Source organism: Pelodiscus sinensis, chromosome 28 (assembly GCF_052426305.1).
Source record: "Pelodiscus sinensis isolate ZL-2025 chromosome 28, ASM5242630v1, whole genome shotgun sequence".
Classification (NCBI taxonomy): Eukaryota; Metazoa; Chordata; order Testudines; family Trionychidae; genus Pelodiscus; species Pelodiscus sinensis.
In genome coordinates, this window is record NC_143079.1 from 17,254,213 (window position 1) to 17,267,881 (window position 13,669).

At 49.6% G+C, this 13,669-nt stretch overlaps 1 protein-coding gene across 2 annotated transcripts in view; it reads left to right on the forward strand.

Annotated features, from left to right (window-relative positions):
• Positions 1-753: 753 nt before the first annotated feature.
• RASSF2 (Ras association domain family member 2) overlaps positions 754-13,669 on the forward strand; it is a 47,406-nt gene continuing 34,490 nt past the window's right edge. The window contains exons 1-2 of one of the 2 annotated variants that reach the window (XM_075910998.2): positions 754-943; positions 11,538-11,624. The gene's annotated coding sequence lies outside the window, so the exon portion shown is untranslated. The remainder of the gene's footprint in view (positions 944-11,537; positions 11,625-13,669) is intronic. The other variant, XM_075910997.2, reaches the window with a different exon arrangement.

The window sequence follows — 13,669 nt, forward strand, 5'->3', positions numbered from 1 at the left end:
GCTCCCCCTTGAAAAAGACTCACTCACAAAACCAGACACAGAAATATACAAGTGCCATTGCACACGGTCACTGAAAAATGGCTGACTCGCTCATTTTGGCCAAATAATTAAAATATAATCCCTGGATATATAAATATTGTACTTCCAGTTCAGGGCCTAGTATGCAGAGCAGTGTAAACAAGTCACTGTATGAAATTTTAGTTGGTACAGTACCGACTTTGCCAATGCTTTCTATGTAGCCTAGGCAAATCTCTAGATGAAACACCTAGGCTTGATGTAAGGATTTCAAGATGTCCCTTGGCCATCTCAGCCTGTGGCTAGTTCCCCAGAGGGTTCAAAACCAGCCCCTTAGCTAGTCCCATTTGAACACTCAGTTTCCAGGTGGTGACTCTTGGCTCTGTCTGGCTCCTAAATGGATTTAAACTCTTGCTTGCTGGTACCGCACACCCGTCAAACATCAGCTGGGAATGTCCCTTGTCCCGCCCGACCTGGCCTGTGTCTGAGCCGGGCGAGGCCAGTGGGACACATCCCCCCGAGTAGCTCGCTTGGGTGGACTGCCCGCCCCCCAACGCTTCACAAAAGTCCTTTCTTCCCCCGCCTGGGGCGGGTCAGGCCCCCACCCTCTCTCCCGGGCCCTGGCCAGGCTCCGGCTGCGATCCCAGCGCCCCCCTGCAGCCGCCACCTCTGCTGCGGACACTCCCCAGCCAGCTGCGCATTGTCTGGGCGGGCGAGCGCGGCGCCAATGAGGCCGCGGCAGCGAACGGCGGCGCAGCAGCCATTGGTGCGGGGCGCAGGGAGACAGGCGGGCGGTGTCTGCAGCTGCGCTGGCCCCGCAGGGCGGCGGATGGAGGCGCGGGCGCCGCGGCCCGAGAAGGACGGAGCAGGAGCGCGGATGCCGCCTTGTTGGGCGGCTCTCGAGTGCCCCCGCCCTGCCCAGAGCCCGGTAATCAGCGCAGCGGGGGCGGCCGGGGGCGGTTGGGTAACAAAGCCGGGTGGGGCTGCAGCAGCCGGGGGAGTTTGCCGGGCTACCCATCCTCCCCGGCTCCCTCGTTGGGCCGCTGGTCCTGGAGCCTGGCGTAGCGGAGGGAGCAGCCGCCTGGGAGCCAGGCTGCCCGGGTTCTGTGCCTGGCTTGGGGCTGGCCTCGGCAAGCACCGGTCGGAGGAGGGCGGTCCCCGGGGGCCTGTCTTCCACATCGCCGCCAAGCATCCCTCTGTCTTGGGCACGCGGCACCATCTCCGTGCGCTTCCCCTTGCCCCGGCCTCGGGTGCTGGTGGCTCCGCTAGGACTGATCTGCGGGCAGGGCTGGGGAGCAGGAGTCTGGTTCCTGGTGGGCTAGAGGCTGGTTTTAGTGGGTATCTAGCAACGTTCCCCGAGCTGCTCAGGCGTTTCGGGCCAGTCCGGGCGCAGGGGGACAGACCGGAGCGAGGGGCTCAGAAGCTGTTTCAGGGTCTGTCACTTTCCAGGCCGCGGTGAGTGGCCTGGCGGGTCCTCTCGGAGGCTCCCCTCTGGCGGGGGTGACTTCCAGCAGTTGGTTGGGCAAACTCCGCTGCCTCTGAAAGTAACAGCGCAGCCACGATTGCAGCCTTGGCAAGGGGGGGGGGGGGGCAGCAAACTGTGGCGGGACCTTCATTTGCTGAAATACTCGGTTTCTATGAAATCTGTTCCAGTCAAAGGCCCCTCCCTGAGCGGCGAACCCTGCCTGTCCCTCCAAAGGAATGTCTGCTTGGGACCGGGCAGACAGACTCATGTTAACAATTCATAGCTCTTTGTACAGACAAGGGACCACTATGATAATCCAGAGCTCTTGGCTTCATAACAGCCTCTTAAATGGAGTTGTGAGTCAGCCTGGCTGGCCTAGCTCAGAGCTTATATTCCCTGTCTGTCTCCTCCTGAGGCCTTCCTGACCTTTGCCTCTGACCTCTACCTGGCTGCCCTGTTCCCCACCTGTGCAGGGGGACGGTTAACCTAGAAGCCTTTCAAGCAGGGGGGGTGATTCACCAGGTCATCTGCACCAGAGACGTGGTAAGGGAGGCACAGGCCTCATGCTGATCCTTGGACAGAGTTGACTTTCCCTCAGATTGATCCAGTGAGCAAGCTTCCCTCTTGCAGCCTGAGTGCATCACCCCACCCTGTCTCCCGGGCCAGTTCTAGTGCTGGGGGAGGACACTGTCCGGTGGTGGTTTCCAGAGCAGCTGCTGCCTGTGGAGCAGTTTTGTATTGGCTGTCCTCCTGCCCCCTCCTGCATTGTATCCTGGTGCAGGCACCTTGGTTAGGGTGAGAGGATGGGTCAGTCTGTGCTCCTGGGCCCCTGCTGAGCGCTCTCACATGGGTATCAGTGGGGCTGGCAGCCTGGAGGAGGAATCTGGACTGAAACCCACCAACTCATTTCCAGTAGGTCACAAAGAGCGATTTGATGGCCACTATTTCCAGTCTGTCCAGTCGGGGGGTGCAGAGGTCAGTAGGCCCCATTGCCCTGAGCTGCCCAGCCCTGTTTGCTTAAATTCCCTGTCTGTCTCCTCCTGAGGCCTTCCTGACCTTTGCCCCTAATCTCTACCTGGCTGCCCTGTTTTCCCTGAGCAGGGCCCTTTCAGGCCAAATCCACTTGGCAAAGAGAGCCAGGGCCTTGGCAGGGTGTTTAGTGTCTAGCTTCATAACAAGTGCATGCTGTTCCCTTCACAGCTGCCTTGCAGAGCACAGAATCCAGCAGCCAGTAGCACAGTGGTGTTAGCCTTCTCCCCAACATTGGATACTGGGCTCTGTTTACAGGAATTGCCCTGTGGCTGTGGGTCAGCTAGAGATGCCTTGGGCATGGGAGAACTGCTGGGTGAGCACTTGTTGGAGAGCAACGCGGCCTTGTTTAGGGGAGGGATGCGGAGGACTTCAGGTGGCCCTTTATGTTGCTTGTGCCTAAAACCATTTGGGCAAATTGTTCTCACCACAATTGGGGTAGGGAGCTGTTTCTCAGGGAGGGCTCAAAGCACAGAAATACCTGCTGAATGGGGCACAAGGGGATTCTCAGACACGCAGGCAGGTGGTGATGATCCACCCTAAGGTGAAGTCTATCCGGGCACTTGACAGTACTGTATTCTAGCTCATTGAGACACTTCCCCTTCCTGGAATGCAGCAAGTTACAGCACTGTAAGTTGCCTGTGTGAGCCAGGCTACAGCCCTGTGGCTCCCAGCGCTGTGAGCTGCTCCCCATGCAGAGGCAGGTTACATAGGCACTGGGAGAGCTCTCGGCCCCCACTTGTGCCGTGGCCACACTTTCAGTTTAAAGTGCTGCTGCAGCTGCACTTTAAACTGTTCTGTGTATACAAAGCTTGAGTAGCTTTGTCTTCCAGACATGCTGGCCTTCTCAGAAGAGAAGAGCCATCTTCCCCAGAGCCAGTGAGTGCCTCCACATCCTTAGCTGGCGGGAACTGGTGCTGAATGGCTCAGCTTTGAGCTCCACTGCTGACCCAGACCCGACAGCTTTAGGAAGTCAGTCCATGACTTCCAATGGTGCTTTGAATCTCTTTCCTGCTGCCTCTTATCCTACTTTCCGGCCTCAGTGTGGCCTCTGATGTTCCAGGCTGTCCCTAGACTTAGGAGCATGATCTTGGGTCAGTTTCACTTTGTGTTGGTTTCCTGCATAGTCATTAAGAGATAGGAACTTTAATTCTTAAATACAAACTTAGACCTGCCCTAGGAAGTGCACCAAGTCTGCCTCTAGGAATTTCTCTGATTCAGGTCTCAGTGCCCATCACTTAGCATCACTACACTGGTGCACAAGAGCACATGCAGGGCAAGCTTATTTTTATAAACTACAGCAAGAGGGCAGATACACCAATTCCCAGGCCCCAATAGCTTGTGTCTGAATCTACAGTAAGGGATAAAAAAAATCCCAGAGCTGTTGCTCAAGGTTTCTGTCAAGTTCTGAGCTAACTCCTGGAAGTGACCCCTGCCATCACAGCCTGTTTCCTGTCTCTTCTGCCTTCACTGTTGCATGGTGTAGCTGCTCTCCAGATTGGCAGGCCCAGCAAGAGAGTTACTGGATCACATGTGAATTGTACTGCTCTCCCTGGGTGCTGGGAGTGGGGAATGTATTGGAATGGGTCAGAATGCTGCTGTCTGAACATTGGCAAACAGGAAAACAGCCTATGTGGAGGGATGAGCCAAGTAGCAGCTTGGGAACCCAGCAGGGGAGGCTTCAGCAGTTACTTGGCAGAGCAGGTGGGTGGGAAAATGGTCTGCAAAAGGTATTTTTAGGATAAATGCATTTTGGTACCATCACGCCTGCAAGTCACTTTAGAAGCAGATAATGTTGCATGGTCAGACTGCAAAATCCTGATCTTAACTTTCTCTGTGTGCAGGAGGCATTGATGTTTCTAGCTAGTTTAGGAAACCTTATATAACTTCACACTTTTATGCCACCTGCTTCTGCTAAAATTTTCCAAGAACATTGCAAAAATTAAGGGATTTTCCTAGTATGCCTGTAGGCCAAATAGTAATGATGTGTGAGCCATTTCTAATGATTGGGTAAACCGAGGATTGAGTAAACCCTTTGCTCGGGGTCATATGCAGGGGTTTAATAGTGTAGTTGATTGACCGATTAACTTATAAACTTTTGCTTATCAGTTAATGCTATAGACTACATGCATTTCCTTCTCCCCCCCAACCAATACATTTTTTAGCAGGCTGGCCAGCAGCCTGGCTCAGTTCTGGCTCACACCGGGTCCACAAGATACCCCTGCTGTGGCTCTATATTTAAAGAGTGTTAGGGGGCAGGCAGCCTGGCTCAGTTCTGGTTTGCGCAGGAGCTGGGAGCACAGACCCTCCCTTCTTCCCAGACAGGGCTGCTGCCACCTCTTTATCAGAAGCAGCAGCAGCACAGGGCAGAAAGCAGCCAGTCTGCAAGAGGAGCTAGTTTTTAAACTGGCTCCCCATGTGGACTAGCTGCCGCCTGGCACCCTGCGCTGCCGCTGGCCCCACCCCCAGGGCTTATAGACTAGTCGACTAACCAATAAGAATTCATGAGGTTACTCGATTATTCAGTTAACCGATATTTAACATCCCTAGTGCAGAGCCACTGGTTCTGATGATGCTAGACCACTGGCTGCTGAAGATGGTAGGGTTCACACTGGACCAAAGATGTGTGTCTTTCTCTCGGAGGGTTAGCCACTGGAATGGCTTAACAAGCTATGTAACAAATTCTTCCTCATGGACTTTTAAAATGGAGTTATGCTCTACTTCAGCTCTCACTTGCTGGGCTTACTACTGGAATCACTGAGAGAAATTCTACAGCCTGTATAGTACTTAGAGCAGACCAGATGATCATAAGTTTCAGAGAGGTAGCCGTGTTAGTCTGTAACTGTAAAAAAAACAAATAGTCCTTCAGCACTTTAGAGACTAGCAAGAAATGTAGATGGCATCGTGAATTTTTGTGGGCACAACCCACTTCTTCAGATGAATGGAGTAAGAGGTCCAGAGTACAAAGAAATAGCAAAGAGAAGGAAAACAATGGGGCAAAAATATTGTCAATTAGAGTGTCTATGCTAAATGCAGTTAATAGAATGGGCTCTAAGTACCCAGTGCTTAGCTTTTGATGTCATTAGCAGGGCTTGACGAATAATGGCGAGTAGATTGCATTCCGGAAGAGCTGGGTTTGGGCGATCTGCACATGCACAGTTCGCCGGACTGTGCGGCTGGCGAGCGGGGCTCGCTGCGGTTTGGCGAGCCCTGGTCATTAGGATGTGGAATGTAGCAGCCCATCCAGTGATCATAATGGTCCCTTCAAGCTTTAAAATCTGTTTATCTCTAAAACCCTGGAGTTCTGATTCTCACTCTTGGGCACCAACCACTAGATCCCACTCCATCCACAGATCTGTTGACCTCAGTCATTCCCTTGCCGTAGATCAGAGGCATCTTGTTTAGCCTGCATTTATGAAAATAAAGCACTTGTTACTGGTAACCCAAGCCTATCTAAGGGCATGCCTATGCTAAAGGGGAACATTGACTTAACATATCTGGAGTTGTGTATCTTAATTGCGTAGCTGGAGTTGACGTATCTTAAATCACCGTCCACGTAGTGGGAGATCAAAGGAAGCAAATGCTCCTGTTGGCTTCCTTAACTCCTCATGAGGAGCAGGAGTACCAATGCTGACGGGGTCCCCCTGTCAATTCAAATTGGTGGATGTTCACTAGACCTGCTAAATCGAACTCCAGAAGATCGACTGCGGCCTGCTGTAGAAATGGCCTAAATTCTTGATAGGCATAGCTTCCAGGAATCCTCTTCTGCGTGCAGCACTGCTCAAAGCTCTAAGTATCAGATCCTTTTCATAAAACAAACTCATGGTGTCTCCTCCAGTCTTTGTCAGGTCCCATGTTGCCACTGGCCCATGGACTCCATGCAGAAACCCTAGTTGTGTGTAATGTGAAAGTGACCCATGCTTGTGTCACCTTTGCACATTTCAGTAGCTCTTTCAGAACAGTCCATGCTGCTCCGGTGTCAGCCTGGTGACCTGCCAAACAGAAAGGGAGATGAGTAGAAAGGCCTTTTGATTCTGTGCAACAATTACATGATGGTTTGGGTGGAGGAGCAAATCATGCGCAGGGCTTTGCGTTGAATGTGGAGGATTCTTTCTGGCTATTGTGACTAGTCAAGTTCACCATCTGATAGTGCATAAGCTCTTCCTGGAGTAATTATATAGCATAAAAGGAAGAGTCATTCTTAACATGGGCCTTATGGTGCTACTGTAATAGGTTAGTGAAAAAATCCTCCTTTAGGAGGCTGTTTTCTTCTTTGGCAGCCGGGATGTTAAAATGGTTAACTGTTTAAACCGTGGTGCTTAACCAGTGCACCATTTTAACCTGGTCCCGCCTCTGGTCCTGCCGCAGGAGTTACCTGGCAAGGACATTTTAATCAATTAGCATCCCATCGAGTCCCTGACTTTAAAGATTTCTTCCTTAAGCTTCTATGATCCTAAAATCTTGATAAGATAGAAAATCATCTGATGCCCTCCTCTCCCTGTGAAACCCACAGCAATGCTCATTTCCATTGCTTTTGTTTACAATTGCCCAAGGGCCACTTCTTGTGCCACAAAAAGACTTAACATTCCTAAGAGCCACTTCAGTTCGTAGGCCCTGGGTGAGGCAGTGCTCCTGACCGTGTCCAAACAAGGGCTTTTTGCTGCACCTCTTAACTGCTGTTTAGTGCATTGACATGTGCCCGTCAGGTTTTGATCTGGTTTATATTGAGCTGTTCACTCCTGTCTCTTTGGGGCAGAGTGAGGTGGTGTGTAAAAGATCTGTGCTGGAAGTGTGTGTGTGTGTGAGAGAGAGTGAGAGTGAGTGATAGAGACACACTCTGGTATTTACAGTTTTTAATGGGAGACCAAAATACCCTTCCACATCAAGGCAAGTAAGTCTTGTCTTAGTTCTGAGGTTGTCAGTCTCAGGCTGCTGAGCCCCCTTCTAAAAACCCTGAATGAGGAAACATGTGCAGCACCAAAAGGGGAAGTGCTGGTGGCTTTTCTTGCTTAGGAAATGGAGATGATGACAGATTAGGGTGTCAGAAAAGGCTTAAGCAGCTTGTTGCTTCAGATCTAGCAGCAGTTGATAAACAGGAAGCTGGAGCAGAATCAAAAGCAAATCTTCAGTCTGAGAAACTGAAGACACCTTTGGCCTGCTACAGCAGCAGCTCTATGTTGTTCTCCCGCAGAGAGAACAACTCTGCATCAACTCTCTTTAAATCATAAGACCTGCAAAATACATAAACCTAAGCATATTGACTCTCTAGCGATTCATCCATAAGGCAGTCCCTCTCATTGTCGATAAATAAGCAGCATGCACCTCGGCTTGGGGACCTTCAAAATCAAGTTTGTCTGCAATTAAGATCTCAGCTAACTTCTTTCAGAAGCAGCTTTTGTGAGGTTGTCTTTAGTTTCTCCTCCTTTACACGGATGCCTACACTGCACTTCAGAGGCAGCTGTATTCTATTATTTCTATTTAACATACAGTAGAACCTCCAAGTTATGAACTGACCGATCGACCCACACTTCATTTGGAATTGGCAGTATGCAATTAGGCGATGAGCAGAGACGAAACAACTCCCCCAATACAGTACAGTTGTGTGTTAAACATAGTACAGTGAAATTCTATTAAATCAATGTTCAGTTGTAAGCTTTTGAAAGTTCAGCTATCACATCTTGTACAGAGTTACAAACAACCTCCCTTCCCAGTCTGTAACTCCGGGGTTCTCTTCTAATGCTCTAAACCTTTTAAATTACAACTACGCCAAATCTACACTGGCACGTTCTCACACAAAAACTATTTTGCGGAAGAGTTCTTCTGCAAAAACTCTTCCAGAAGAGAGTGTCTGCACTGGCCTGTGCTTTTGCGCAAGAGCATCCGTGCCAGTGTAGACGCTGTCTTGCGCAAGAAAGCTCTGATGGCCATTTTAACCATAGGGCTTTCTTGCGCAAGAAATTCATGTTGCCTGTCTACACTGGCCTCTTGCGCAAGAACAGTTGCACAAAAGGGCTTATTCCTGAGCGGGAGCATCAGAGTTCTGGTGGAAGAAGCCCTGATTTCATACATTAGAACGTCAGTTTACTTGCACAAGAACACACGGACAGTGTAGACAGGCAGCAAGTTTTTGCGTAAGAGCAGCCGCTTTTGCGCAAGATCGCGCTAGTGTAGACACAGTTCTACAGTAGCCACTTGGTGCCTAAACAAAAACTTGCAATATGAGCATAAACAAAGGATTATCACTAAATATTTTCACTTCTCCTATCCTCCTTGGCACATGTGGCTGTGGGGGGTGTACAGCATGTCAGGCATGCTAACCAATCTGGGCTGCGCCAGACCACCCTGGGATGTGAGTTCCAAAATCAAAGCCCATTTCCTGTAGGCCAGTGGTTAATCCGTTGGCAGGCTGAGGGGGCAGTTTGTTGATGATGAGTGTCTGAAGGCACAGCCCCCCAACAGCTCCCGCTGGCTGCGGTTTGCTGTTCCTGATTTTTAAATAATAAAATGGGCAGAGGAAAGATATCTAAACACTTTGATCTTGCAATTCATCCACAAGGTAACCGCTCACTGTAGATAAATAAACATCTTGTAAAACCACCACCACATGGATTTGAACCTGAGACTGCTGGAGCTTAGTGTGGGAGCTACTACAACTTGAGCTATGGAGCCAGCTGACTCTTATCTTAGGCTGTAGAGCTCCCTTGTTCTTATCTCTTTCTGTAAATGGTTTAAGTGCCACTAGGTGGGACAGTGAACCACAGTAGGTGTGCGGGTAACACTTGCACCTCAGCTAGGGGACCTTAAAAACAAACTTGTGTGCTTTCAAGATCTTTGCAAACCTCTCGTAGCTCCCAGTGAACATTGAACGATGGCCAGAGGGAGCTTGGGGAAGCTGTGTTTGCAGATGCACAGCTTCAACAAACTGGCTTCTGGCCTGAATTCTGGCAGAATTACCCTGATGGGCCGCAGGTTGCCCACCACTGCTGTTGTTTATGCTGTGGTTGCTGCAGCATGAGTGCCTTTGTTGATCTCCGCAGCAGTGGCAGCTTGTTTTAAGGTGCAGGCTAGACTGCTTCAAGAGGCCCCCCCCCCGAGCACTTGGCTGAGGAGGCTAAGGAGCTTCAGGGATGGCCTGGGAAGATTAGATCACAAACATTGACTTCACTGCATACACGCAAACTGATGCACAAATATTTGTCAGTCATAATCAAAATTTACAGCTGAGCCATGAAAGAAAAATGCTGCTTGAGAACTTTGAAGTGTTTGAAGATCTGTGCTTCAATGTTCCCCCTAATTTTTCCATCCACGTGAAGAATACATTTTGTTTTATGCACCAAGGCATGTGCAGATATGTACCATGCTGCTGGCTCTGGGTACTCTGCTAATCAGGTGGGTGCATTTGAATCTCTTGTGGGTGACCACCCAAGCATTCAGTTTATAGGGAATACAGCTGTGCTTTCTTCTACCTTTTTGATGTGATGTTTTCTATCTGTGTTGTAATGGTTATAAACCTTTATCTTTTTTAATCTCAGTAGCTAATGTCATGAATTGCCTGTCCCTCCTCAGTTCCTGCAACTGTGAACATTTAAATCAATGCAAATCTTTTTTTAAAAACCATAATTTTGCACAATGGTGAGAATTTAAATGGGCGGGGTGAGAATTTAAATGCTTAAAAATGTTATGCATAAAAACAATGAGGTCTATTTCTGCTTGTGAGTATTTTAAGACAAATAGGAATAAATTCTGCTGATGGGTGAAAATGGATAGAGGCAAATTCCCTGGCTGCTGCAAATGGTCATTGCTCCACTGGTTAGTTCCAGGTAAAAAATTCAAAGTACCCCAGTATTTTTAGGAAGAACTGAGGTCCAACAAGCTTGCTGTCTCCTTTCAAGGCTTACTATGCAGAAATGTCAGTTTGTCTGGTGACATCTTTGCAGCAGTTTGATGCAGCTGGTGCCTACCTCTCTAGCCTTGGGTAACTCTAATCTTGGGGAAAAGCCCTTATAGGCACAATGCTGTGTGTGCTGTGAGGTGGCAACAGAGTTTGAGAGCTCTAAAGAAAAACAAAAATGCTGCCCATCTGTGAGAGACTGGTAAGGGTTTTGCATGGGACAAGTAACTGTGTAACTTGCTCTTTCTCTGCATGGTAGCTGGTGGTAACTTCCCCTGATGGTTCCTACTTTTGCTACTGTTTCAGAATACACTAGTCATGTAGCCATGTGTTTTGTTAACAGCCCCTCCGAATAGAGAGATGGAAGGTGTCAGAACTTCTTGCTAGAGCTCTCTAGAATTATTCCGGTAGCCTCTAGGGTCTAGACCCTAACCTAGCTGTGGTTCTGCTAGTGTTCCTCTCTCTCCGGACACTTACTAAGTGACAGTCAGTGAGAGGGGGTTAGGAATTTTCAAACGTGTCTAAGGAAGCTAGGTGGCTAACTCTGCTAAAATGCTTTGGAAAAATCTCACCCTTTGAGAGCTATCAGACAAAAGCTGGCAGTTTTGCCATCTGAGGCCCACAGAGATGAAGTGACTTGCCCAGGGTCACTCAATAATTCTGGCAGAGATTGGGTTTGAATCAAGATCCCGTGAGCCCCAGCCCTGGGTCTTAAATACATGAACACAGTCCTTTCCTCTCAAAATAATCAAGAGCTTCTGTGAGGGGAAGGTCCAACTGAGGGAGCCTTGCCCAGGCCAGACTCTTGTTGAAATGTTGGTCTTCGTGCCAATTCACTTGTGTATATTTGCTTCAGCATCAGTTGTGCATCTCAGAGTTCTCACCCTTTCCCTGCTTGCCATCCATCCATCCCTTCTGTCTTTGTAATTGCAGCTGCTCCTGTCTGAGAGATGGATAGATCCCCCTGGCAGCACCGTCTCTGTTCCTCCCTTCTGAGCGTGCACAGAATAAGACTTAATGTCCTCATTTAGGGCTCTCCGAGGGATTTGGCCTGCGGACTCTCATTCATTCTGTGCTATCCAACTGGCACCATTACTCATACCACCCTCTTGCTCTGTCGAATGTTTGCCCTTGCAGGGAGAGTACGAGAGCTGGTTGCTGGATCTCTAGTCAGGCTTCTGCTGAGTGTTCAGAGGGAACTGGGCACATGGCAAGATCTGTCCTGTGAGTATTCTAGTGTTGTGAGCTGCGAAGTGGACGGAATTACTGTTTCATTTCACTCTTCCGCCAGAGGTCACACACACACTTGAGTGAAGGTCAGCGTTATCCCTGTTTTACTGGTGGAGGGCAGGGCCCAGAGGGGACTGACTTCTCCAAGTTAGTGCACCAGTGCCAGCACAAGCCTTATCTCAGCAGATATCAATCTGTGGGCCATGGTCTTTGGTGAGCTGGCTGGAAAGGAGGCTCTCTTCCTCCTCTCCAGCTATTGAGAGAGATGTCTGGGCTCCTCACGGGACAGCCAGGTGGCCTCTGAGAACATCTGAGAGTTAGGAAGAACTTGGCTGCCTCTTCTGGAAGCTGTTACGTGATCAGCAACAGGAGGGGAATTGGTCCATGTGAGAGTCTCCCCGTAGGCTTGCGGACTGCATAATGCAGCATGATATCTTTTATCTGGGATCTCTTTACAAGCACTGAACTCCTCCACTATCAATTGCTAAAGATCATAAACCAGGATTTTTCCCTTTGTAAGAGTCCACTGTTCACCTCCTTGGAGGTGAATCACATTAACGTCACAACTGACCTCAATTAGTCAGATTGCAGATTCGTTTCTGCCTATCAAAATGAGCATATACTTGGAATACAGTTCCAAAGAGAGGAATGATACGAAACCCAAAGACCATGGCTACTAAAGCGCTGAGAGGCTGAGTTGTCTAGTGGACAGACTGCTGGCCTGGCAGTTAGGAGACCTTGGTTCTACTCTCAGCTTTGCCACTGGTCTCCTGACCTCAGGCAAGTTGCTTCCATGTCTGTGCCTCAGTTTTCCCTCTTGTCCTTTTTCTATGAAAACTGTCTGCTGGATCTGGGTTCGGTTTCTCTCTGTGCCAGAGACTTCATGTGTGACCTTAATTTCTCTGTTCCCCATTTGTAAAATGGAGACCATAATCCTCCCTTCACTTTTAGGCTACGTCTAGACTACAGAGGCATGTAGATTAGGCTACCAGGCATAGGAAAATGAAGCGGCGATTTAAATAATCGCCGCTTCATTTAAATTTACATGGCTGCAGCGCTGAGCCGACACACAGCTGATCAGCTGTTTGTTGGCTCAGCACAGTAGTCTGGACGTGCGGGTGTCGACATCAAAGGCATTTGTCGACCACCCAGGTATGCTGATTAGCTGTTTGTTGGCTCAGCGTAGCAGCCATGTACATTTAAATGAAGCAGCGATTATTTAAATCGCTGCTTCATTTTCCTATGCCTGGTAGCCTAATCTACATGCCTCTGGCGACAGAGGCATGTAGTCTAGACGTACCCTTAGACATAGAAGCTCTTCAGGACAAGGACTCTTTCCTACGTGTGGGTTAGTGCAATGGGGTGCTGGTTTCAGCTGAGGTCTGTGGGCTACATCAGTACACGTAGTAATAATTGTCTAACATGGCTCGTGTTTGCCTGCCCTGTAACACCCCTGTGGTCACTGTTAATGTTTGTTAGAGGCTCCAATTAAAAATGTTTTCTACCGATTTTTTTTTTTTTTATGGGAGCCAGGATGTTAAGGACTCGTCGACTAGTGGCTTCTCCCCTCTAACAATAGAGGCAGCAAGGTGGGGAGGTGGAGCCCGGGCTCAGTGCGGCCCTGCCCCTTTAAAGCATCGCTGTGGCATTTCAAAGGGGGCAGTGCTGTACAGCTGATCCTGGGCTTGTGCAGCGCTGCCCCACGGCGGCGTTTCAAAGGGTCATCACCACCCTATCGACTAATCAAATAGTCAGGACCTACCCCTGCTGCGGCTCTGCATTTAAAATGTATTCAGAGCCAGGTGGGCAGGCAGCCCAGCTCAGTTCTGGCTTGTTCTGGGTCCGGGAGCTCAGTCCTCCCCTTCACCCCCCCGACAGGGGCTTCTGCCACCCCGTGCTGCTGCCTCTTATCAGCAGTGGTAGCACAGGGTAACAGGCAGCTGGTCCGCGAGAGGAGCTGATTTTTAAACTAGCTCTCCTTGCAGACCAGGTCCTGCCTGCCACCCTGTGTTGCTGCGTCTGATACAGAGGCAGCAGTC